The 27,457-nt window shown below is 40.3% G+C and overlaps 2 long non-coding RNA genes across 3 annotated transcripts in view; one reads left to right on the forward strand and one right to left on the reverse strand.

Annotated features, from left to right (window-relative positions):
* LOC137534042 (uncharacterized) overlaps positions 1–22,786 on the forward strand; it is a 136,590-nt gene extending 113,804 nt beyond the window's left edge. The window contains exons 2-3 of the long non-coding RNA XR_011024291.1: positions 12,360–12,522; positions 22,705–22,786. This is a non-coding gene — a long non-coding RNA (uncharacterized lncRNA). The remainder of the gene's footprint in view (positions 1–12,359; positions 12,523–22,704) is intronic.
* Positions 1–27,457, reverse strand: part of LOC137534041 (uncharacterized) — a 77,208-nt gene that overhangs the window by 4,761 nt on the left and 44,990 nt on the right. The window contains exon 3 of one of the 2 annotated variants that reach the window (XR_011024290.1): positions 2,746–3,696. This is a non-coding gene — a long non-coding RNA (uncharacterized lncRNA). Of the gene's footprint in view, positions 1–1,485; positions 3,697–27,457 lie in introns of those variants that run through there. The other variant, XR_011024289.1, reaches the window with a different exon arrangement.

Raw genomic sequence — 27,457 nt, forward strand, 5'->3', positions numbered from 1 at the left:
TATGGAAGATTCTAGCATTACATAAATCCAAAATAATAATAATTTCAGGCTGCCAAGTTTCAAGATGTGAATATTCTGAGAAATGGGGGATGGTGATTTTTTTCTTTATCCACTGTAGTTATTTACCATAGTTTTATTTCCATGTATTTCTACTAAACATTGCGTCTGCAAAAAATAAAAATGTGCAAAGTCCAGCTATCCATGCAAACAGCAACTGGCCAGGCTTGCATATTATACAATGGATTTCAAATAAGTTCCCCTTTAGTTTAGATAAAGAGTTCTGCATTGATCTCTGTAAGGTGGCAGATTTTTAATTTTAACATATTATGTAATGTGGTTAAACACCATTGTAAGCCTATTTGGCAGGGCCTTCCTCCACCACTATATGGACTCCCCTATCTATTACACGACGCTGCATTATATGCTAGCGCATTATAAATAAAGTTTATTAATAATTACTTTAAAGAGAAGGCGTCAATAGCAACAATGATTAACTGTACCCTACCAAAATATCTGCATCACTGGCTATAATAAGGGAAGAATGAGGTAGAAAATATTTGATGTCCAGTATTCCCAGTTGTCAAAAGACTAGTGTCCTCATAACCAAGTAGGAGCCTACAGTCGTAAACATTTATATTAACATTTAGTACACAAATCTGTAGAATAGATTATATAAGTGAATATTAGGTCAACAGCATATCCTAACACTGTGCAATAGTGTCCTAACATCACAGAAATATTCACCTGTATCTAATGTAGAATATTATATTTACTATCAAGACACCACAATATAGATTGATTCAGAAATAATACATTAGAAAGCTGCCATAAGAACAAAAAATAACTCCTTATCATTGCCAACCCAGCATATAATGCAAAACTTTCTTCCTGTTATTAAAAAAAGTACTTATTAATAGTTATTTCAGTACAAGGCATCTATAGTGTACAAAATCCAGAATCACAAACACTTCAGGTATTTTCTAAGGTGTAATATACTGTATAACTCAAAAATGTTATGCAGGTGCCTTATTTACTAAAGGTGTGAAGTTTATTTTGAAACCTTCCCAGCGACACTAAAGTCAAGTGTGATGCATTTATTCCAAGAGAAGGCTGTATATTTACTTAAGTCAAGTGTACATAAGGATATGAGACTAAATGCAAATTCCTACTGAGACTTTCATCAATCATATGGCACACATATAACTTTATTTTATGTCTTTATAGGTGATATATATATATATATATATATATATATATACATATATATATATATATATATATATATATATATATATATATATATATATATATATATATATATATATATATATATATATTCAAATAATGTTTTTTTTTAACCCTTGTACTGTTAATAATACTCTTTTCCTTACAAAGTTTCTACATACATCTGCAATTAAATAACGCTGAGGCATTATTTTTTTAGATTCTAGGCATATTTATACACTAAAATGTTAAATATTATTTTTTCAGCTTTCTTCAACTTAATAGTCATGATTTTTTTTTCATTTAATTTATTTATAAACATTTGGTTTTAAAAACTTTTTCTTAGTAGTCAATCCAAAACTAGTTTTATTTCCACTTATAGACTCCTGGATTGACTTAATTTATAAAGCAGACAACCAGTCTTTTATTAGATTTTTACTAATATTCACAGATACATTTCACAGCTCTGTACTCAAGTATATAATTGTGTTTATTTTATTACTTATTTGTAAAAGGATTCTTAATTAAAATACTTTTTATTATCACTTAAAACCAACTCCAGTCCCCAAAGACCAAATCCATGGGAGTATTTTAGGATAGATGGGACCATTGTAGTTGCTGGATAACACCTTGCCTCTTTCATTTCATTACTATGCTGAAAATGTGTGAGGATCTTGTACTTGAGGACCGGAGTTGCACAGCCTTGCTCTAAAAATTTGTAGATACCCAGTTTGCCATCCCGTTTTTCCACTAGTGGCACTTTTAAATAACGAAATGGCAATATAAACCTACTCTTTGGAATGCAAACAATTTTGCTGATCATCTGCTTTTTTAAATCCTACTTGTATCTTGCTGTAAACCAGATCTGGTGGTTACAGGTGAAAGGGATGTGGACAGGTTTGATCCAAAATCACCAAATTTAAAATAAGGTATTTTCAGATGTTCATGCATTTTGACTCCATTTGAAATGGCAGTACTATACATGAAAACGCATCTGGTGAGAACAAACCCAAAGTGGAAGAAGTTAAGAGGTAGGTGTTCTGAAAAGCTGATGCTACATTATACTTGCGTTATTCTTAATAAATGTTGCACTTTATTAATTTGATCCCAAACGTTTTGCCCTTTATTTGGTTACTTTTATATTATTAGTGTCTTATTAATAACCCAGTTGAGCTTGTAGTAGTAAATACTGTATTAGACAACACGAGATACTATCAAAGTTTAGTGGCTGCCTTTTTCAGTTATACATACAATGCAATGATCTTCCAATGCAGAGTATTCATCATGCCTTTCATGAAAACCAATTCATTTTTGTCTTTTACCTTGCAAGTGTTATGCAAGTGTATACAGCAAGATCAGCCAACTCTTGAATAGTAGAGCCAAGCAAGTACCCTGAATGTGAAACCTTTTTACCTGATTTCACTTGTACAAGTTGTTATTTTTGCTCTGAAGGACTAGGCTGGATCAGATGAAGTCACTAGTTCTGAAGAAATAATCAAGATGATTCATTTATAGACTTACCAGGAATTACTCATATATGGTGTACCACTTATTATTCCTTGATGTTGTGGCTTAAGATGATGTTGAACAGCCTCCTGTAGTTTGAATTCAGAATGTGAAATGCTTGATTGTTTATAATGTCACGTCACTTGTTGGTCCAGAATTCCTTCATAAACGTAAGAGAATATGATTCATTTACTATCTGTTAAATAATGCTGACAAGTAATATGGCGTAAATCCACAAAATGGCTGCAGTAGAAATTCCACATTGTAGTGTTAGATTCCATATTTCTGCTGTTCAGTCGTGTCATTTAAAAGAACCATTCTTTCTCATCACATCAGAAAGAGGCATGCCAGGTGTGTGATCACACATGCCAAAACCAGGAATTTAGCCAACAGATTGGATCATTCCATACTGAAAACAGGAGAAAACCTGTTATATTTGTTATGGGTTGATCTGTTTGAGTTATTTTCTAGTGCAGAAAGAGTCTCACAAAGCTGTTTATACTAATGTGTGTGGTTGCTGCCCAAGGCATTTTTGTTTTACATAAATATGTTAATGTAAGGTGCATGAAGTATGTTTTAAAATATAACAAGTATGTTAATTTATAAATACAAAATACTGCTTTCCTTGTCGGTCTATATATTTTTTTTTTTTTTTGTAATAAGATCATCACTGTCCATTACGTCTCATAACATCTGGTTAAGGAAAATGTTTTTGTTATGAAATTTAGGACTGATTTGGTTTTGCTACTTCCCATCATGAATAGGCTTTAGCGGCAGCCATCTTCTTTCATGTTCTTTCCTGTAGAAAGAACTGCTGTGAATAGCCACTGCCATGCTTCGTATGTGTTAGATAGAGAGGACTGGTAGTCACTTTGCTGTGTAATGAGGTATCCAGTATGCAAAATTTAGAAGCAGTAGTATAGAAAAAACAGCAGACAGAGGACTATAGTAACTACAGCAATACACCTGAAAAGAGACAGAAAGAGAAGCAGAAGCATTAATGCACTTTCATGTGGATAAAATGAAAGCTCTTATCAGAAAATTCATACATTTATTTCAAAGTATGTGATAAATAAAACTATTATCATACTTAATCAGTTCCCAGCAACCAGCCACAAAAAGCAATAAAAATGAAAGCGCAACTCTAAACTGACAACTAAATACACGTGAAATTTGCTTACATAAAAATGTGTAACCTTTGCAAGTCAGTCCTATGATTCTAACAGTCACAAACACAAACTTAAAAATTATAAAAAAAAAAAATCAAAAATTATTGAATCAACAGCAAAAAAAATGAGCTTTCCACCACTATTAAGACAGTCTCCTGTCAAAAAACTGGAGGCATCCAGTCTATCACAGGCAAGGGTATTGATTCCATAAATTTGCACTGGTAATTGATTGTATATGCATGCAGTCTGTTTGAATGCATATTACAATCAATTACCAGTGCAATTTTATGGAATCAATACTCTTGCCTCTGATAGCCTGGATGCCTCCAGTTTTTTGACAGGAGACTGTCTTAATAGTTGTGGAAAGCTCATTTTTTCGCTGTTGATTTAATAATTTTTGAATTTTTAAAATGTTCAAGTTTTGAACTAGCGCATGTCTTTGTTTTGGGCCCAACATTTTCTCTTTCCATTTATTATTCATTCACTGCAGTGAATTGTATGTGTGTGGGTAACGCTTGCATGTTAATTGTAAATGGTTTAAAAAGGGCTAAGGACCCAGGAGACACATGTTGCTTGTTGTTATAACAATAAAGAAGTTTTAATACTTTGCAAATAGCACTGTGGATTACATTTTACTATAAGCACTTATTCAGTAATACAAGGATACTGTTATCCATCCAGCAGCTGATAGGCCTCATTCGTGCAGGTGTTTGACAAACAATTTTGACAAATGTCAATATCTCTTAGAGAACTGGTGTATCCCGTGTCCATTACATGCAGCTGGTTTAGATTAGTATCTCATAATAGACTAGAATGAACAACACAAGTTGTATATTCTGGCATACAAGACTACTTTTTAACCCGTCGTCTTATATGCCGGGTGGCATTGCTGCCGGGTGATATGCCCTATCCTGTTACCGACTCTCAGATCTCGCTGCTGAGGACTGTAGTGAAGTGGCGCAGGCACACATATGCGAGATCTGAGAGGCAGAGAAGGAGGTTAATAGGATACAAGGGTGGGCCAGAGGGGTGAAAGAGGGGTGTTTTATGGGCACAGCAGGATCTATTCTTCCATAACACTCTGATAAACAGGTAGACATGGAGAGCTGACCAATGCACTTAGGGAGAGGGAGAGTTGGCCAATCCAGCCAGTCATTTACTTGTATACTGTTATATACTGGGTACCACATACAGTACAGCACCAGTATCTGTTCATACATAGTACCAGTATATGATGGTTTTTACATTTCTATTTGGTGTGCCATGGAAGAGGGGTAGTCTTATACGGCGACTATATACCAAACTCTATATTTTATCTGGAAAAGTTGGGGGGGGGGGGGGGGGGTTGTCTTAATACGCCCAGTCGTCTTATACGCTGGAATATACGGTATTAAATGGGTCTTCTAGACCTAAATGAACAGATTCATACAGAATGAAGTACAAAATGGCTACTGCTTACACAATGGCACATCTACTATTTAAAGGCTATCTATTGGAGCTGATGGGGAAACATCTGACTATCTATAGGAGCTGATAGGGGACACATCTATCAATGGGGGCACATCTGACTATCTATAGGGGCTTATGGGGGACAAATCTGACTATAAGGGGTGATGGGGGACACATCTGGCTATCTATAGGGGCTGATGGGGACACATCTGGCTATCTATAGGGGCTGATGGAGACACATCTGATTATTTATAGGGGCTAATGGGGGCACATCTGACTATCTATAAGGGCTGATGAAGTCACACCTGACTATGGAGGCTGAAGGGGACATATCTATCTATAGGGGCTGATGGGGCAAATCTAACTATCTATAGGGGCTAATGGGGGCATATCCTACTATGAGGGCTGGCGTGGGGTAAATTTTAATAAGAAAAAGTGTGTGACTTGAGCGGTGTGGACTGTTAATGAGTGGGGTTAAGGGTGGGGGCTAATAGGGGCACATATGACTATCTATAGGGGCTAATGGGAATGGCTGGATAGTGTAATGGTTAAGGGCTCTGCCCCTGACACAGGAGACCTGGGTTCGAATCTCGGCTCTGCCTGTTCGGTAAGCCAGCACCTATTCAGTAGGAGACCTTGGGCAAGACTCCCTAACACTGCTACTGCCTATAGAGCGCGTCCTAGTGGCTGCAGCTCTGGCGCTTTGAGTCCGCCAGGAGAAAAGCGCGATATAAATGTTCTGTGTTTGTTTGTTTGTTAATGGGGGCATATCTTACTATAAGGGCTGTTGAGGTACCCTTTGACTATGGAGGCTGATGGTGACACATCTATCTACAGGGACTGATGGGGGCAAATCTAACTATCTATAGGGTGTAATGGGGAAATATCTTACTATGTGGGCTGGTGTGGGGGCAAATTTTAATGAGAAAAAGGGGCATTACTTGAGGGGTGTGGCCTGTGTTAAGGGTTGGGGTTTAGGGCACCAGAGCTTATGTTGCTATATGCTCCTGAGCTGTAAATTTGGCTCTGACCCTTACATATCCCAGTTGATCCACAAGAAGGCAAGGAACCCTTACAAAGTTTAAGCTAATTAACTGTTAAAGAGGAAAAATTCCTGATTTCAGCTGACTATTAACACTGATCTTTGGATCACATACACTGTATAGGTGACCATAACTACTACAGCACCAATAAAGAACTAGTGCAGCAAGTAGAGGATGGCCCTATGTTAGACCCTCCCTCAGGCTCCATGCAGTTGCAACCTCTGCATCCCCTGTTGCTACAACACCATACTATTTTTTATTTTTCAATTAACAAGAGTTTATTGAAAAACAACAATAACGTTGGCAATTACAGTAAAAACATGTTAATCGACATTACACAGGTATGAGAGTGGCTCACAATAAGACCATGAATACATAGCAACAATTATCTTAGACCCTAAGTAATTAAAAGAGGAAATACAGAGTTCAAATTATTTGTTGATATGTCATAAATAGGTTTGGTATTGTCAATGGGCAACAGACAGGACATGTCCCTATTGTCTGACAACCCAGAAAACTTGCCAAACTGTGTGATGGACTACCTAGCATGTAAACCTCCCCATATTTCATACCTACAATGTCAGGATTAGCCCTAATCATCTCAGTGAGATGCATATTAGCAATGGCAAATAACAAGATTGACACTGGACAACCTTTTCTTTTACCACCTTCTAGGGAAAATGTGGGCGACACGGTACCATAAAGTTTTAGTTTAGCTCCAGGAGATGTATACAGAATGCAGATCCATTTTAAAAAGTTGCTCTCACAGCCCATTTCAGTCAGGACAGCAAATAAATACTCAACACTATCAAAAGCCTTGGCAATATCCAAGGCCAGGCCGATCACCCATATTACCACTCGTAAAATGTAGGTTCAAAAATAACCGGCAAATGTTTATAGTAGTCGACTTAAAGGACCACTATCATGAAAATAAAAGCATTCAGTAAAAGGTTTGTTTAATAGTGCACAAAAAGCATGTATGTTTCTGTCTATACACCTTTTAAAACGAGGTCTGGGAGTGGCATAATTCATTTTGAGACAGGGAAAAACCATTTGGCCTGTAGGGGAAACAGCTTCTTAGTTTGCTGTGTTCTGTGCATTTTTCCACAGCTACACATAATACTTACTTATCTGGTATAGTTGGGCGGTAAAAGGCGCCCCAAAGGAAAGACGACTTGGCTGAGTAATAATATGAAAAGAAAGTGGGCATACCTGATAGTAGTAATCCACTAAAACTAATAAATTACATTTTCTTTATTAGGTTTACTACAATCAGGTAAGCCCCTTTTTTCATATTATTACTCACCCAAGTCAGCTTTCCTGTGTGGCTCCTCTTACTTCCTAACTATATCGCCACTCCCCAAGTGTCTTTTGGAGGGGTTGTCGAGTTAGAGATGAGTCCTTTGGACATCCTAACCATACATTTTTCAAGTGAGCAACCCAACTGCTGACAGATGACTTATTAAGACCTGAGTGAGGATCTGGTTGCTGGTTTTGTATTTTGTATTTGATAATAATATATAAGTAATATCACTCACCTTTGTGAGTGATATTACTTATATATTATTCATATACTTTGCTTGATATACTACACCATAAGGGGCTCCAGTATTCTCTTTGTGTTCTTATCTCTGGAAGGTTTTTGGAACCTCGCTAGACACCTATCGTTGCACTTATTAGGTAGAAAAGGGAGATACTAAGCTGGTCCCCATATACCCCTCTATGGGGCAACCCAAAACTACCCCACTTCTGATCTATACTCCATTGCTTGCTTTAATTGTGTATTGTTTCCAGTGTTCACTCCTCCAGCAAAACCAGATGTATAAAACCCTCAGAAAGGGGACAACAGAGTATTCTCACATAATGTTCCAAAGCCTTAGGCATTTTCATTGGAATCTTTACATTTGGGAGGCTGCTTGATCAAGCCAGTTCACAACTTTTTTTAGTGATTGAAAAAAAAATGGATCTCGTTCAGAGCAATTATCTTGCATTTGGCAGGATAGAACATTTCATACTGTACGTAAAGATTTTGCATTTTTGCCTCTAGCATTGTACTTCTGCAGAAAAATGTGGATAAAAGGATATTCTTCACTCATTATACATGATCTTTCCTGGTTGTAGCCTGTTTGGGAATCATTTACCTGTCTCCATAGTGCAGAAGTTTGACCAGGAATGGACAAGGGAGGCCAGAGGGGGGAGGTGTCTACTAGGGATTTTGTGTACCCTTTCCACTGCAAATAACTTGGTGAGATTATCTTTTCCAAAGGTCTCAAACAGCCGATTTTCAATGAAGGTCAAAGGGTCTTGCTGTTGAATCGTTCAGGCATGCCATGTGTCCCCATCAGCCCCTATAGATAGTCAGACGTGTCCCCCCATCAGCCCCTATAGATAGCCAGATGTGACCCTCAATTGTTCAGGCAGAACAATGATACGAACATTGTTCTGGTTTTCCAGATCATCAGATTTATCCATATTGGCACTTGCGTGAGCAATCACTCATTTTAAGTCACAGATAGCAGGGTCAATTCTGTCCTCAACATCACTCATGGAGGAAAAAAGTTTAAGGATCTTTCTCTTCCTCTTGGGTTATAGCTTTAGCTGTCAGATCACCCCATAATGACCAAAGCTGGCACATATGGCTAAAGACGGTCACTGCACTGTGTTTGCATGTTGACACAATGGACCAAATGTAATTCACTTTATCTCCAAAGTTTTCTCCTAGTAGATACATTTTTATCTTCTATTTTAACTAACTTTTCAGCACTCTGCAATTTAAAAAGTAGTAAAAGGTTGGTGAAAAGTACTGTTAGAATTATTCTGAGTATTTTCTTGTTTCCTGGTGGCTTAAAAGCTATTTTATTACTAATATGTGAACATTTCACCTTGGAGAAAATGTGAATTGCATATGGCCCAATATACTACACCTTTAGTGTGACAAGATAAGTAAGTATATTACTTGAGTGAAAGGGATTTGTTATGTCATAGTTGTAGTGCTAAAGTGTAGGTTTTAAAGTTAATCCTTCAATGAGTCCTCATCCACCCCCAACCACCTCTCGGTAGGAGTCCCCCAAGGCTTGGTCCTTGGTCCCCTACTGTTCTCTCTGTACAGATCCTCCATTAGCAAGGTTATCTCCTCCATGGGTTTTAACTATCATATGTATGCAGATGACACCCAGATCTACCTCCACAACCCTGACCTATCCACCACTACCATGGACAAGGTCACCTCCTGCCTATCAGCCATCTACTCCTGGATGTCCGCTAGGTTCCTGAAACGAAACCTGGACAAAACGCAATTTATGATCTTCTCACCCCTGCCATCCCTGACCCTCCCAGATGTGAATGTCAGTATTAACCACACTACCATTCACCCTACCTCTCAAGCCCGCTGTCTGGGTGTCACCCTGGACTCCGCACTCTCCTTCACCCCCCACATCCAAAACCTCACAAAGTCCTGCAACTTCCACCTTCGTAACATCAGCAAGGTCCGCCCTTTCCTGACCTTTGTCACCATCAAACTCCTCATCCATGCGCTCATAATTTCCCACTTTGACTACTGCAACACCCTTCTGTCTGCTCTCCCTATGACCCGAATTGCTCCTCTGCAGTCCGTCATGAATGCGGCAGCCAGAATTATCCACTCCTCCCATCCCTCCACCACAGCGGCTACCTCTGTGAATCCCTCCACTGGCTTCCTATTCAGTCCAGAATCAGATTCAAGATACTGTGTCTGGCCTACAAATCTGTTCACAAAACCTGCCCAACCTACATTTCCAATCTTACCCAGAGATACACACCTAGCCGCTCACTCCGCTCCTCCAATGAACTTCGCCTGACTGCCCCCCGCATCAACCAATCCCATGCACACCTCCAGGACTTCTCAAGAGCTGCTCCAACACTATGGAACTCCCTACCTCCCCCCATTAGGGTTTTCCCCTCCTTCAACATCTTCAAGAAGGCCCACAAAACTAACCTTTTCACTCTGGCCTACCCCCCCTCACTAGTGCTCTAAACCCACAGCTGAACTCTGGTCCCCTACCTTTTGTGTCCCCACCTCTCCCTCTAGATTGTAAGCCTTTGGGCAGGACCCTCCTCCTTATGTCTCCTACCGGATCACACACCTCCATTACCGTGAAGTCAACTTGCCTAATCTCCATGCTCCCATCCAGTGACTGACTAAGGATTACCTTGTACTCATACTGTGCTGCGTGATCTGGTCTGCATGTATTTCTGTATTGTCTTATTGCTGTATGTCACCCCTAAATATTATCTGTAACTAGTGATGTTGCGAACCTCCGATTTTCGGTTCGCGAACCCCGTTCGCGAACCTTTACGGAAGGTTCGGTTCGCGGAAAAGTTCGCGAACCGCAATAGACTTCGATGGGCAGGCGAACTTTGAAAAATAGAAAAAAATTATGCTGACCACAAAAGTGATGGAAAACATGTTTCAAGGGGTCTAACACCTGGAGGGGGGCATGGCGGAGTGGGATACATGCCCAAAGTCCCGGGGAAAAATCTGGATTTGACACAAAGCAGCGTTTTAAGGGCAGAAATCACATTGAATGCTAAATTGCAGGCCTAAAGTGCTTTCAAACATCTTGCATGTGTATACATCAATCAGGGAGTGTAATTAGAGTACTGCTTCACACTGACACACCAAACTCACTGTGTAACACACCGCAAACAGCTGTTTGCGTAGTGACGGCCGTGCTGGACTGATGCGCAACATGGCCAGAGTGCCCCAGTAGTTAGCTAGGCATAGGTAGGAGTCCCAGTATAGGTAGGTAGGCATAGGTAGGAGTCCCAGTATAGGTAGATAGGCATAGGTAGGTGCCTCAGTAGTTCGCTAGACATAGGTAGGAGACCCAGTATAGGTAGGTAGGCATAGGTAGGTGTCCCAGTAGTTAGCTAGGCATAGGTAGGATTCCCAGTATAGGTAGGTAGGTATAGGTAGGTCCCCTAGTATAGGTAGGTAGGTAGGTGTCCCCGTATAGGTAAGTAGGTGCCCCAGTAGTTAGGTAGGCATAGGTAGGTGTCCCAGTATAGATAGTTAGGCAGGGCCTGGCTGGCACAGTAATAACAATTACCAAGGTCCAGCTGCAACAGATAGGGCTGTATAATGTCAGTGTCAGTGAGCAACACACACACACACACACACACAAAAAAAACACATCAGGAAAACATTAGCTCTCAAAAGAGCTGTTGAGGGGTGCTATTTTAGCAATAACAATCAGCCAGGAGCAAGCCAAGAGCCTAACTAATCTTTCCCTAGGAGAAAAAATCTGCAGCAGCTCTCCCTAGTCTGTCTATTTGCAGCAGGCACACGAGTGAGTGTCATGGCCAGCGAGCCTGCCTTATATAAGGGGGGTGGGGCTCCAGGGCTTAGTGTAGCCTGAATGGCTACAATGTGCCTGCTGACTGTGATGCAGAGGGTCAAAGTTGACCCTCATAGTGCATTATGGGGCGAATCGAACTTCCACAAAAGTTCGCCTGATCCAGGCGAACGCGAACCACCAAAGTTCGCCTGGAACCGTTCGCCGGCGAACCGTTCGCTACATCTCTATCTGTAACCTTAACTAATGGACAGCGCTGCATAATATGTTGGCGCATTATAAATACAATAAATAATCATAAACAGTCAATGAGTTGAACTAAATTTTAATTAGATGAATGGTAAAAAAAATGTTTTAAAAAGGATTGCATATGAACATATGACTTGTTGCATAAAACAACCACAAACAATTTGAATATAAGCGGTTTTTGATAGTTGTCCTATAAGGGATGTAATTCTGCATAATGCACTACAATCCCTTTTTAATTATAATCGTAAACCACAATTGTCTATTAATATCTTGAAACATTTTTTTCTTCCGTCTAAACACTTTACAGGCAATCTGGTGTCTTCAGCTTTCATTTATGGAATTCTGAGAATCTTTCTTTTTCTCATAATCTCTATTATTCCCTGTAGCTCTTGTTCCATGGAGCCACTAGAACAGCTGTTCATGGATATGGCTATTTTGAGGTTCTCATCCTTAAAACCCTTGTTGAAAAGTTGGGCTGCTATCCATAAGAATTGGACGTGGGAGAAGAGCTGGGAAATCGAGTAACAACATTAACAGGAAACGTACACTGTAAGTGTCTACGCATTTTGCCCTTTCTAATTTTGCTAAATTCAGCAGGAAAGCATGCCAGTAATCCAACATTAGTAATTATGAGCAAAGAATTCTCTTAACATGCAAATATTGCCATTGACTTATTTTTCTTCCTGTATAACTGGAAATTTGCATGTTAAGAGAAATGTTCACTTATTACAACTCTACTACTAGAACCACAGATCCCCTTAATGGGAACTCAACTCATCAATAAATAAAGACTGTGTCAGCTTTGAGTAACATCATAATAAAGAGTTGTATTGCTGGGAGACTATCATTATTGCATCTTAAAGAGGAACTCCCGTGAAAATAATGTAATAAAAAAGTGCTTCATTTTTACAATAATTATGTATAAATTATTTAGTCAGTGTTTGCACATTGTAAATTCTTTCAAAATACCTGATTTACATTCGGACATTTATTACATGGTGACATTTTTACTGTTGGCAGGTGATGTAGCTGCTGCATGCTTTTTTGGCAGTTGGAAACTGCTGTAAACAGCTATTTCCCACAATGCAACAAGGTTCACAGACAGGAAACTGCCAGGAGTACCATGGTCCTCAGAGTTTCTTGTGGGAGGGGTTTCACCACAATATCAGTCATACAGCGCCCCCTGATGGTCTGTTTGAGAAAAGGATAAGGAAATAGATTTCTCATGTAAAAGGGGGTATCAGCTACTGATTGGGATAAAGTTTAATTCTTGGTCGGAGTTTCTCTTCAAGTTAATGCATTTGCACCTTGTTCTCTGTTCTGCTGTGAAAAAGTGTTAATGTGAACCCAAGGTCAAAATAAACTGATCAGATAAACAATTTTATTTATGCTAATACTCCTAGAAATGACTTTTTTTATATCCCATTGTTTTATTTTATATTTAAACATTTACATAGTAGATTGAATGTTTTATTGTTTCTGCTCAATGGCAGTCTATTATCTGGTTCTCGTTCCACATTTTTTACACCTTAAAGTTCCTGACATTTTTTACACTTTAGCTGTGTCGTTTTGAAACAGCAGTAACTTTTTAATTATTTATGCCATCTTAGTGATACATGTCTTGTTTTTTTCAGAACAATCTAGGCTTTCTTTGGGTAATATTTTTCTCCCAAAACTATTTTGTTTTATAGTCCATTTATGGGGAAAAATTAGGCGTAAATGCAGAAAACAAACATTTTTTTCATTTTTCACCCTTCCTAATTTTCACATCACACATCCCACAGTTATAAAACATCTACAAATAAATGATTTGGCCCTTCCCGATTAAAATGATCCCCTATATGCCAAATTTTACTTCTAGCTGAGCATGTGGCGGACCGTTATCCCCAGTCTGTGTGTCTGTGGCGATCGAATGCATTCGCTAGGGCGACAGTTCAGGGGATCAGAGTGCTGTACAGATGCATCGCTATACAATAGCAGAGTGTTACATCTGTAGAGCATTGGGGCCTGACACTTTCGCCCTAGCGATTGCATCCAATCGCTACTGGCGGCAGTCATTAAACATTTTTAAACAGGTTTAGGTATTGTAGGGGTTAATAATGGGTTAATAGGCTAGTTTTGGGTTAAAAATTAATGGGAATTTAAAAAAAAAACGTTTTATTTTATTGGGACTATGTCACTTTAAATTGTTTTTTTTTTTACTTTTAAAACTCCCCCCGCTCCGGGAGCGCGCGTGCACACGCAGTGGCGGCAGACGGCGGAAATTAATGCAGGACATAGATTCTACGTCCTAGAACACACGGGGGGGGGGGGGCTAATTAGGACGTTGAATCTACGTCCTGAAACTTTAATCCGTTAAGTATCCCAGAGTTAAAATACATGAACTATTGACCTTTTTCTATTTCTCTCCGTCCTCAGAAGTTGTATTCTGCCAGGAAAACTTTTATGGCTATAATTTGCTAATCAGTGAGGTTTACCGTTTTCCGACAAGGTACCGACAAGACAGAAGCTGTCACTTGTATGCCTGAAAATTAGCTCTTTCAAGCAGCAAAATAATAATAAAAAAAAACAGCCTGGTTATTAAAGGGAACCTAAACTGAGAAGGATATGGATGTTTCCTTTTAAACAATACCAGTTGCCTGGCAGTCCTGCTGATCTCTTTGCTGCAATAGTGGCTGAATCACACACCTGAAACAAGCATGCAGCTAATCCAGTCTGCTTAATCAGGGGCAGTGGCTGAAAGTATTAGAGACACAGGATCAGCAGGAGAGTCAGGAAATTGGTATTATTTTAAAAGGAAAAATACATTAGGGATGCTCACCACGTTCCGCGGAATTCCGTTTTTTGGCCGGAATTTGGTGATTCCGTTCCGTCGCATCGGAATTGCCATAGAGCTTTAGCAGAAATTCCTCGGAACGATGCATAATTCCGGCGGAATGCGTAATTTTGTTAGCCAATCACAAGGAAGCCCCTAGAAGAAGTTTAACCACTTAAGGACCGCTGTAATTTCCATTGATCTGTGCTGGGTGGGCTCTTCAGCCCCCAGCACAGATCGTGTGGCAGGCATCGCCGCCGCTGCCTTGTGCCTTGCGGGCAGGGGGCTCCTCAAAGCCCCCCCTCCGCAGCGCTATTCCGCCCTCCCTCTCCTCATTACTGTGGGCGGTACAGGACGGCCATCCGTCCTGTACCGCCTCTGATAGGCTTCAGCCTATCAGACGACGGCGATCTCCTTTACGGCACAGCTGTGACAGCAGCGCAGTGCGACGTAAATACCGGGGATTTCTTCCCCAGGTCTTTACATTTCGCCTGCGAGCCGCGATCGGAGGCTAACAGGCTGTTCACGGAGACTCCCTCCGTAAACTGACATGGAACGTACCACTGCGACCAACTGCCGCCTATTGGTGTTGGCTGGTCGTTAAGTGGTTAAACAACATGATTTCTTCTCGGGATGCTCACCGCGATTCAAGTCGGACTAAGGATGATCCGGCAGAAAATCTCTCCCTCTCTCTCTCTCTCTCTCTCTCTCTCATCTTGTCTTGTCTTCCAGGGATTTGTAGGGTCTCAAAAGCAAGCTCACATGCATTGGCCAGGAATTGAACCCAGGTCAACTGCTTGGAAGGCAGCTATGCTCACCACTATACCACCAACACTACATGCTGAAGCCAGGCTAGCATGTACCATTGCGATATACCCAAGAGAAAAATGAGCTTGCTTATTTGCCTAATTTGCTAGATGAAATCAGTGGGACACATGGCGATACAGCTTACAGGCTTCAATTCAAGACTTCAGAAAGATTATGTGCCCCCCTGGATGATGCTGGTGTAACACACACAGCAAAGGACAGCAATTTGAAGTCTGGAAGATTCCAGGGCAAGGGTGGGAAGGATAAAAAGCTAGCTGGCCAAACCATTCCTGCTAACCTAAAGCTTACTCGTGGCTTACAACACATTGGCTTAAGACTTTACCAAATCCAATGCTCCAATATGGAGAAGCTTCTCTGTTTGCTGTTTTTTTTTTGGGGGGGGGGGGGGGGGTTGTGTGGTGTCACAGTTCACTCATCTCTTCAAATACAAGACGGGCCCAGGAGTAGTCTTTGCTACCGTAATATCTATGTTACTTCAGGGCCCTTATTACACTTTCTCTTACAGGGCTATGGAAAAAGTTTGCAAACCTCACAAGGGTGTCATCTCATTTACCATAATCATTGCCATCTTGGTTATTGTAAACCTTATATTTATTCCTAAATAGCAGTAAATAGGAGTATTTGCTAATTAGGGCTACAGTAACCCTAACCTAACCCAGGTTCAGAGCAAGAGAATCAGGGCGAGTTTTAGTAAAAAATAAAAACATGGCAAGGTCCCATTTCCTTGTTATGGCTTGTTGCTTCCTCCAGTTTGATCTCTGTAACCCCCTAATAAACAAATCCTAACCTTAGAGTTACATATTAGTAATAAGGGCTCGTTCACACCTAAAATCGCTAACCACAAGTGATTTGCGGTAGCTTTTTTTCGTGGGTGATTTTTCCACGATTTAAAGTGGAAGAATCACTGTACAAATCCGCGGTTTTGGAGCGATCGCGATTAACGTTTCTATATATGCTAATAGCAATTTGTTTCAAAATCGCCAGCAAAATGCTGCATGTAACACGTTTGCGATTAGCAATAATCGTGTGAACACTGCCACAGACTAAAATAGCACTAGTGTTTTTAAAAAACGCAATTGCTTTAGCGATTAGCGGGAATCGCACCATTCATGCTAGGTGTGAATGAGCCCTAAGGGTGGAATGTACAGCAATCACAACAGTGTGGGTTTAAATTTGAGTGCTCTCTGAACTGCTCTAGCAATGGCCTCAATTCACTACGCTTTAATAACTTTTCTGAGCTGCTTCTAGTGTTATTACCATGGTGATAAGGCATGTAGTATTAACTAAACAATTTACCTCAGGCAAACCTAAACTTAACTCTTCTGTCTTTAAGTAAAGGAGAGATCTCTAAAGTTAATGTTTCAATCCTTAAAGAGACTCTGAAGTCTCATAAAAATCATCTTTTTATTTCAAAAATGTCTTTAACATGATAGCCCTAACTAAAATGCTGCATTCCCGCGGCTGAAATCTAACTAAATCCGGGCAATGCTTCCGTGAGAGGCAGAGCTTTCAGCTGCAGCTCTGCCTCTCCACGCGTCTATCAGCACCGGATCGCCACCTCCGTCTGCCCCTCTCACTCTTCCTTCACTGAGAGGGGCGGGGGAGAGGCAGAGATACACGCTGATTGACGTGTAAGGAGGCAGAGCTGCGGCTGTAAGCTCTGCCTCCTCCAGCAGCAAAATCCACGACCAAAAAAGTCGTGTATTTTGCGGGGGAGAGGTAGGGGGAAGTTAGGGGGGATTTAGTTAGATTTCAGGCGCGGGAATGCAGCGTTTTAGTTAGGGCAATATTGTTAAAGACTTTTTTTCTTCAGTGTCTCTTTAAAATAACTACAGAATTCTAAAGTTAACGACAGGATGTTAATTAACTGCATGTGAAAATAACTACAGAGGAGGTAACTTAAGGACTGAAGTGATAAGATAACTGTCACCTTAAGGCAAGACTGATGTGCGGTGGTATGTTTTCTCTTGCCTTATTATCACCAACATGATCCTAGAGTTACTGTTTTTTTCTGGGGAGTGGTAAAGGAGTCTGTTGACTTTTTACCACCACTTGAATGAAAGAGATCAAAAGTTGAATGTAAAGGATCACAGTAGTGCAAAATAGAGCCAACAATCAGGCAGCATCTAAGTTAGGGTGTTGTGATCATTACAATGGAAGTAAGCCTCTAATAGGGGCATACAGATACATCATTAAAAGTTCATAGAGTAATTATGTCATCACTGTATTTAAAGTGGATCCGAGATAAACTTTTACTCATTGCATAATTGTGTTCCTTTCATATAGTTTATAGGGCATTCCTCAAGCCAAATACTTTTTTGTTTTGTTTTAATACTCTAAGCACTTTACCCCCACAGGTGCGGATATCTCCATCCCTTTTTCCACCCTGTCAACACCAGGGACGGAGATATCTGCACCTCCCGACGCTTCCGACGCTGTCTGCGCTCCCGCTCGCTCGTGCAAGCCGCCGCTCGCTCGCTCGCCTGGAGATCAATGAGCGGGAAAAACCATTCCCGTTCGTTGATCTAAGCCCCCGCAATGATCGGCTGCTTCTATGAAAAGCAGCGCGATCATTGTGAAAAAAAAGTGGCATAAACAAAAAGTTACTGTGGCCATCTTGTGGCCAAATAGTAAAACTACACCCTAAAGCATTTTTCATATACAAACACATTAGTTTTACACTAAAAATTAACTCATTACCTCCCACACTCCCCAATTTATTTATTTTTTTGTAATTAAAAAAAAATGACAATAAAAAAAATACATAAATAGTTACCTTAGGGGCTGAACTTTTTAAATATTTATGTCAAGAGGGTATAACACTGTTACTTTATAAACTATGGGCTTGTAATTAGGGATGGACGCAAAACTGAAAAAAATGCACCTTTATTTCCAAATAAAATATTGGCGCCAAAAATTGTGATAGGGACATAATTTAAACTGTTTTATAACCGGGACAAATGGGCAAATAAATTTCATGGGTTTTAATTACAGTAGCATGCATTATTTAAAAACTATAATGGCCGAAAACGAAAAATAATGATTTTTTTTCCCACATTTTTTCCTATTTTCCCATTAAAACACATTTAGAATAAAATAATTCTTGGCATAATGTCCCACCTAAAGAAAGCCTAATTGGTGGGGGAAAAAAAACAAGATATAGTTCATTTCATTGTGATAAGTACTGATAAAGTTATAGACGAATGAATGGAAGGAGCGCTGAAAGGTGAAAATTGCTCTGGTGCTCAAGGGGTAAAACCCCTCAGTTGTGAAGTGGCTAATTCCCTATAAAATAAACACGCCTCTCCCACAGCTTCTCCAGTGCCTTGGCACTCTGAGACCCATGTAGCAAGGGCTTATGAGAGCTCAGTCTGGGCAGGAGGAGGAGGAGGTGTTACTAGCCAGAGATTTCAGAGGCAGAGGGGAGGAGAGGGGAGTGAAGTTTTCATAGGCTAAGGGGAGGACATGCAGACATTGCTGAGAAGCTTTACCTGTGTGTAATGATGACAAGCAGGACATGGCTGCTCTCATTGTATCACAAGAAGATAGTGTTGAAGCTGTTTGCAGCTAAATTTGTTGTGTAAGCTATCTAAACTTTAGATAAGATATATATAGAGTTGAGCTGAAATTTTCGTAATTTCGCATTACTAAAATTACGCATGCGAAATTTGCGATTACGATGCGAAATTACAGTAGCGTAATTGCCATTAAAATCGTAATTGAAAATACCGTAAGCGTAATTTTCAACGCGTAATTTCGCGTTTCGTTCATGCCGTAATTTCGCATTAAACGCTACCGTAATTTCGCGTTAAACCTTAACGCTCCGTATAATATAAAAAAGCCGCCGACTTTAAGGGTTAATAGAAAAGCCCCCTTAAATGCAAAGAGCCTCAAATTTGGAGAATATATTAAGGAGATCAGGAGGAATAAGAGGAAAAATTTTTTTTCAAAAAGACCTTATAGTTTTTGAGAAAATCGATGTTAAAGTTTCAAAGGAAAAATGTAAACATTTAAAAACCCGCCGACTTTAACGGTTAATAGCAAAGCCTGCTTAAAGTTTAGGAACACCAAATTCCCAGGGTATATTAAGGGGATCAGTGGGAATAAGAGGAAAAATTTTTTTTTCAAAAAGACCTTATAGTTTTTGAGAAAATCGATTTTTAAGTTTCAAGGGCGAAAATGTCTTTTAAATGCAGAAAATGTCAGTTTTTTTTGCACAGGTAACAATAGTGTATTATTTTCATAGATTCCCCCAAGTGGGAAGAGTTTTACTTACTTCGTTCTGAGTGTGGGAAATATAAAAAAAAAACGACGTGGGGTCCCCCCTCCCAGACCTCTTTAACCCCTTGTCCCCCATGCAGGCTGGGATAGCCAGAATGCGGAGCACCGGCCGCGTGGGGCTCCGCACCCTGACTATACCAGCCCGCATGGTCCATGGATTGGGGGGTCTCGGAAGGGGAGGGGCAGCCAAGATTTCCCCTCCCCCTCCGAGCCCTTGTCCAATCCAAGGACAAGGGGCTCTTCTCCACCTCCGATGGGCGGTGACGGTGGAGGCCGCGATTTCCTGGGGGGGGGGGGGGTTCATGATGGAATCTGGGAGTCCCCTTTAAAAAGGGGTCCCCCAGATGCCCACCCCCCCTCCCAGGAGAAATGAGTATAGAGGTACTTGTACCCCTTACCCAATTTCTTTAAGAGTTAAAAGTAAATAAACACACAAACACTTAGAAAAAGTATTTTAATTGAACAAAAAACATAACCACGAAAAAAGTCCTTTAATATTCTTAATCAACCATAAATACTTACCTGTCCCTTTAAATAAATGATCCCTCGAAATAGCCTCGGAAATGTTCTATCAGTTACAATGTAACAAAGTTATTACAATGTAACAACTTTGTTACATTGTAACTACGCCGCACCCGACGTCACTCGCCGCCGCCGCATACGCGTCTGCGCTGCACAGACCCGACAGAGCTGTGAGCTATATAGCTCAGAGCTCTCTAAAGCATCTTTGTATTTTGGCTCCAAGGAGCCCCATTGGTCCTTAGCAGACCAATGGGGTTCCTTCAAATCAGAAGGAACCCCATTGGTCTGCTAAGGACCAATGGGGCTCCTTGGAGCCCAAATACAAAGATGCTTAGAGAGCTCTGAGCTATATAGCTCAGAGCTCTGTCGGGTCTGTGCAGCGCAGACGCGTATGCGGCGGCGGCGAGTGACGTAGGGTGCGGCGTAGTTACAATGTAACAAAGTTGTTACATTGTAATAACTTTGTTACATTGTAACTGATAGAACATTTCCGAGGCTATTTCGAGGGATCATTTATTTAAAGGGACAGGTAAGTATTAATGGTTAATTAAGAATATTAAAGGACTTTTTTCGTGGTTATGTTTTTTTGTTCAATTAAAATACTTTTTCTAAGTGTTTGTGTGTTTATTTACTTTTAACTCTTAAAGGAAATGGGTAAGGGGTACAAGTACCTCTATACTCATTTCTCCTGGGAGGGGGGGTGGGCATCTGGGGGACCCCTTTTTAAAGGGGACTCCCAGATTCCACCATGAACCCCCCCCAGGAAATCGCGGCCTCCACCTCCACCGCCCATCGGAGGTGGAGAAGAGCCCCTTGTCCTTGGATTGGACAAGGGCTCGGAGGGGGAGGGGAAAGCTTGGCTGCCCCTCCCCTTCCGAGACCCCCCAATCCATGGACCATGCGGGCTGGTATAGTCAGGGTGCGGAGCCCCACGCGGCCAGTGCTCCGCATTCTGGCTATCCCAGCCTGCATGGGGGACAAGGGGTTAAAGAGGTCTGGGAGGGGGGACCCCACGTCGTTTTTTTTATATTTCCCACACTCAGAATGAAGTAAGTAAAACTCTTCCCACTTGGGGGAATCTATGAAAATAATACACTATTGTTACCTGTGCAAAAAAAACTGACATTTTCCGCATTTAAAAGACATTTTCGCCCTTGAAACTTAAAAATCGATTTTCTCAAAAACTATAAGGTCTTTTTGAAAAAAAAAATTTCCTCTTATTCCCACTGATCCCCTTAATATACCCTGGGAATTTGGTGTTCCTAAACTTTAAGCAGGCGTTGCTATTAACCGTTAAAGTCGGCGGGTTTTTAATGTTTACATTTTTCCTTTGAAACTTTAACATCGATTTTCTCAAAAACTATAAGGTCTTTTTGAAAAAAATTTTTTTCCTCTTATTCCTTCTGATCTCCTTAATATATTCTCCAAATTTGAGGCACTTAGCATTTAAGGGGGCTTTGCTATTAACCCTTAAAGTCGGCGGCTACCTAACATTGATCCATGCGTCAACTTTTCCGCTTTGGGAGCATGGCCATACGCATTAATTTCGTAATACCCGTTGCAATGCGAAAATTACGCGAAAATTACGCTTACGCGAAATTTCGCAAAATCCTTCTTCATTATGATTATGTACTTACGGCCATAAACGTAATTACACTAATTACGCGAAATTTCGCGAAATCGTAATTACGCCATTACGCTCATCTCTAGATATATAGACAAGTTACTCGCTATAGTTAGTTTTTCAGCTCGGATCTGCTTTAAGACTATTTCAAAGTACCTGGGAGCTCTATTTTTATTTTGCAAAGTTCAACTTAGCCTGTTGAAATTAGGCTCAGTAATGAATATGTAAGTATTTTGTAGGAGCCTGAGGGTTTTGCATCAAACCATTAAAAATAAATCTAAATTCATCCTAAAGGAGTCACACATCTAGTTTACCTGCGTTAAGTGTAAAGGGAGCCTTGCGCATCAGATAAATGCTTTCACAGAGGAAATGGTTTAAAACAGCATATTATAAAGATAAACTGACACGTGCAACAAAACTGCCTGGACCAATAGCTTAAAAAGGCAGTTATCAAAAACCTTCTAGTGTAATGTGCATAATACTAGATCCACTACTTCTGTACAGTTAATGTACAAATATGCACAATCGTGGTTATTGACTATCTTTTGTTACTTTGCAGTTCCGCCATGTTAGCCACACTTTCCAAATTTCATGGCCCTAGCTTGGCATCAAAACGAAAATACTGCCATGTTATGAGGCTAACCGTTGTGCTGTGTTACAGGGTCCAGAGTATCAGCATGTTAATAGGCATAGACATGTGCCATGCTCCAAAACCCATTATAATCTCGCTTGGCACCCACTGTTCCAAGAGGAAATTGCAGCAGATTTGTGCCAGGCGTATCACGACAGGACAACCAGCAGAATTTCCCACTGTTCTGACAGAGACATTCAATTCGCTAAGAAGCAATTGGTAAAAATGTAATGTTTGGTAATTTACCTCATACTGTATTTTAGACTTTCCCCCCAAAATTCACTAACATTTTAACACATACTGTAATAGATTGGTAATTTATAAAAAAAAACTGCATGACAATTCACTAAGATTAATACCTCATGCAATATTTCACTTGATATTGCAAAGGAACACTATCAAACCAAATGTTCTAAAAGGACAATGTACAAATAATGTCTTAAGTAGCTGTGTAAACATTTTACTACTTTTCATGTTAAATATCAGAAGCAAAAGCTGTAAATCACTTTGTGTAGATTTTAGCTATGTTCGGGATGTCTCATTTGCATAGGTGAATCTCTGCAGTCTGACATGCTAAGAACAGTGTAATATTGAAGCAGAGTTACATGCAATGGCTCTGGTATCAGGTTTCACACACTACAAATGTTTATGTTGCACATAAGATACATTTGTATTTGTATGCATCTGCTTTCTGCAGACAGCTCTCAGAGACAGGAGCTGCTAAGAGCTTTCCCTCACACAGGGGGTTAACAGATGGCATGTGAGGGAATCCCCCTCCTTTCAAGGTTCACTGGCCAGTCAGAATCAGGCAAATCAGTGTCCGTAAGTGTGAAAGGAATTTGATAACAGTAAACAAACAGAGCAGCAGTCAAATGTATACACCCGTACTTAACAGCACTTTCCAAACAATTCCTATCTTAATTGAAGAAAACATGTCAGTGTTCCTTTAAATAATCATGTGGCATTTTATTCAGTATTTGATGGATTACCGCAGTGCAGGGAAAATAGTTGAAAGATATGGTACAGATAGGATTTTTTTTTTATTATTCTACGGATAAGTAAAGTGTAAAGGTTCATACAAACTTACAAACTATCTGCCAAACTTGTCTGTTAAGCCCCATACAACTTTTGTTGTGCAACAAGTTGAAACAACTAAAAAAAGTATTTTGCAATTGTTGAAACAACTGATAAGACTGATAAGAAGCCAATCCAACTGTTGGATTGACTTCTCATCAGTCTTATCAGCTTTTTGAAAAATAGCAAAAGACTTGTTTTAGTTGTTTCAACTTGTGCCACAACAAAAGTTGTATGGGGCTTAACAGACAAGTTTGGCAGATAGTTGGTAGGTGTGTATGAACCTTAAGTCCATGCTGCATAAAATTAAGTTAAAATTAGTATAAGCTCAAAACCATTAGTAATGTATTAACTATTTTCAATTACTTTATAATGATATTTTGAATTGATGGAAATATTTTATTATTAATTATCCTATTTTTCTAATAATTTTTTCCTTTTCTTTTCTTGCGCTGTTTCATCCCTTCTATGGCCTCACCAAGTAGCTGTTTGTTAGTTACATCTCACTTGTTTTCCTGCATGCACCTTCCTTTGTGAATTGACACTTATTGAGGTATTTACCACACACGTCAGTAATTTACCTCACTAGTCAGTAATTTTAGTTTTCCTTCTTTATTTTCTTTATATTCAACCTAAGTGAGCATCCATTTTGAGCTCAGTTCTGCACGAAAAATGGAATTGTTCCAAAATCACTCCAAAAATTCCAATCACTCCAAAATCATAAAGGCAGGAGCAACGCAGAAAAATCACGACTGGAAAAAACTACTTTCTCTTTCTCGGCCTAAATAAGGGTATATATATATATATATATATATAAAACTATTTGCCCCCTTCCTGATTTCTTATTCTTTTGCATGTTTGTCACACTTAAATGTTTCTGCTCATCAAAAAACTTTAACTATTAGTCAAAGATAACATAATTGAACACAAAATGCAGTTTTAAATGATGGTTTTTATTTTTTAGTGAGAAAAAAAACTCAAAATCTACATGGCCCTGTGTGAAAAAGTGATTGCCCCCTTGTTAAAAAATAACTTAAAGGGATACTGTAGGGGGGTCGGGGGAAAATGAGCTGAACTTACCCGGGGCTTCTAATGGTCCCCTGCAGACATTCTGTGCCCGCGCAGCTGCTCACCGATGCTCCGGCCCCGCCTCCGGTTCACTTCTGGAATTTCTGACTTTAAAGTCAGAAAACCACAGCGCCTGCGTTGCCGTGTCCTCGATCCCGCTGATGTCATCAAGACCCAGTATGGTCTGTGTCTGCGCAGTACACTCCTGGTGACATCAGTGGGAGCGAGGACACGGCAACGAAGGCGCAGTGGTTTTCTGACTTTAAAGTCAGAAATTTCAGAAGTGAACCGGAGGCGGGGCCGGAGCATTGTGGAGTGGTTGCGCCAACACAGGATGTCTGCGGGGGACCATTAGAAGCCCCGGGTAAGTTCAGCTCATTTTCCCCCGACTCACCTACAGTATCCCTTTCACTGTGGTTTATCACACCTGAGTTCAATTTCTGTAGTCACCCCCAGACCTGATTACTGTAACACATGTTTCAATCAAGAAATCACTTAAATAGGAGCTATCTGACACAGAGAAGTAGCTTAAAAGCACCTCAAAAGCTAGACATCATGCCAAGATGCAAAGAAATTCAGGAACAAATGAGAACAAAAGTACTGTAATTGAGATCTATCAGTCTGGTAAAGGTTATAAAGCCATTTCTAAAGCTTTGGGACTCCAGCAAACCACAGTTAGAGCCATTATCCACAAATGGCAAAAACATGGAACAGTGAGGAACCTTCCCAGGAGTGGCCGGCCGATCAAAATTACCCCAAGAGCGCAGAGAAAACTCATCCCAGAGGCCACAAAAGACCCCAGGACAACATCTAAAGAACTGCAGGCCTCACTTGCCTCAATTAAGGTCAGTGTTCACGACTCCACCATAAGAAAGAGACTGGGCAAAAACGGGCAAAGTGGCGCAAACTACTTTTAAGCAAAAAGAACATTAAGGCTCGCCTCAATTTTGATAAAAAACATCTCAATGATTGTCAAGACTTTGGGGAAAATACCTTGTGGACCGACGAGACAAAAGTTGAACTTTTTGGAAGGTGCGTGTCCCGTTACATCTGGCGTAGAAGTAACACATCATTTCAGCAAAAGAACATCATACCAACAGTAAAATATGGTGGTGGTAGTGTGATGGTCTGGGGCTGTTTTGCTGCTTCAGGACCTGGAAGGCTTGCTGTGATAGATGAAACCATGAATTCTACTGTCTATCAAAAAATCCTGAAGGAGAATGTCCGGCCATCTGTTCGTCAACTAAAGCTGAAGTGATCTTGGGTGCTGCAGCAGGACAATGACCCAAAACACACCAGCAAATCCACCTCTAAATGGCTGAAGAAAAACAAAATGAAGACTTTGGAGTGGCCTAGTCAAAGTCCTGACCTGAATCCTATTGAGATGTTGTGGCATGACCTTAAAAAGGCAGTTCATGCTAGAAAACCCTTAAATAAAGCTGAATTACAACAATTCTGCAAAGATGAGTTGGCCAATATTCCTCCAGAGTGCTGTAAAAGACTCGTTGCAAGTTATCGCAAACGCTTGATTGCAGTTATTCCTGCTAAGGGTGGCCCAACCAGTTATTAGGTTCAGGGGGCAATTTCTTTTTCACACAGAGCCATGTAGGTTTTGAGTTTTTTTTTCTCACTAAATAATAAAAACCATCATGTAAAACTACATTTTGTGTTCAATTATTTATCTTTGACTAATAGTGAACGGTTTTTGATGAGCAGAAACATTTAAGTGTGACAAATATGCAAAAGAATAAGAAATCAGGAAGGGGGCAAATAGTTTTTCACACCACTGTATATATATATATATATATATATATATATATATATATATATATATATATATATATATATATATATATATATATATATATAAATTAATGTAAATAGTTATTTTTTTATTATTTGAAAAACAGAGTTTAATCTCACTTTAACCCTCCTGGCGGTATGAAAAATTCCGCCAGGAGGCAGCGCGGCAGTTCAAAGAACAGGATTTCCTGGAGGGCTTCCCCCGTCGCCATGGCGACGGGGCGGGATGACGTCACTGATGTCAGCGACGTCATTGGGAGTCCCGATCCACCCCTCGGCGCTGCCTGGCACTGATTGGCCAGGCAGCGTACGGGGTCTGGGGGGGGGGCCCACGCGCTGCAACGTATAGCGGCGATCGGGCACGGGGCAACGGCGATCAGTGTGCTGGCGCAGCTAGCAAAGTGCTAGCTGCGTCCAGCAAAAAAAAAATTAAGAAAATCGGCCCAGCAGGGCCGGAGAAAACCTCCTGCGCGGCTTACCCCGAACTACGTTCGGGGTTACTGCCAGGAAGGTTAATAACTAGCAATGGATGGAGGAAACCTCAACTCACTGTCAATGCAATAAATAGTAGGGACTTTATTACTAATTGCATCACATGGCCACCTGTTCAAAAGAAGTTATGTAGCAACTTGTAATGGGTAGGATGAAGGGTGCCCTATGTGTGTTCTATTTTAGTGTTAGCGTTTATAAATAACAATGAAAAAGAGAAGTAATCGCTTACCTCTCCAGATGATATAGACACTAGTTCAACTGGAAAAATATTTATTCAAAAAGCAATCTGACAATGGCCTCAATTCACTAAGATCATGCTGGAGATAATAAGGCAAGAGATAACTTA

The sequence above is a fragment of the Hyperolius riggenbachi genome, chromosome 10 (assembly GCF_040937935.1).
Source record: "Hyperolius riggenbachi isolate aHypRig1 chromosome 10, aHypRig1.pri, whole genome shotgun sequence".
NCBI lineage: Eukaryota > Metazoa > Chordata > Amphibia > Anura > Hyperoliidae > Hyperolius > Hyperolius riggenbachi.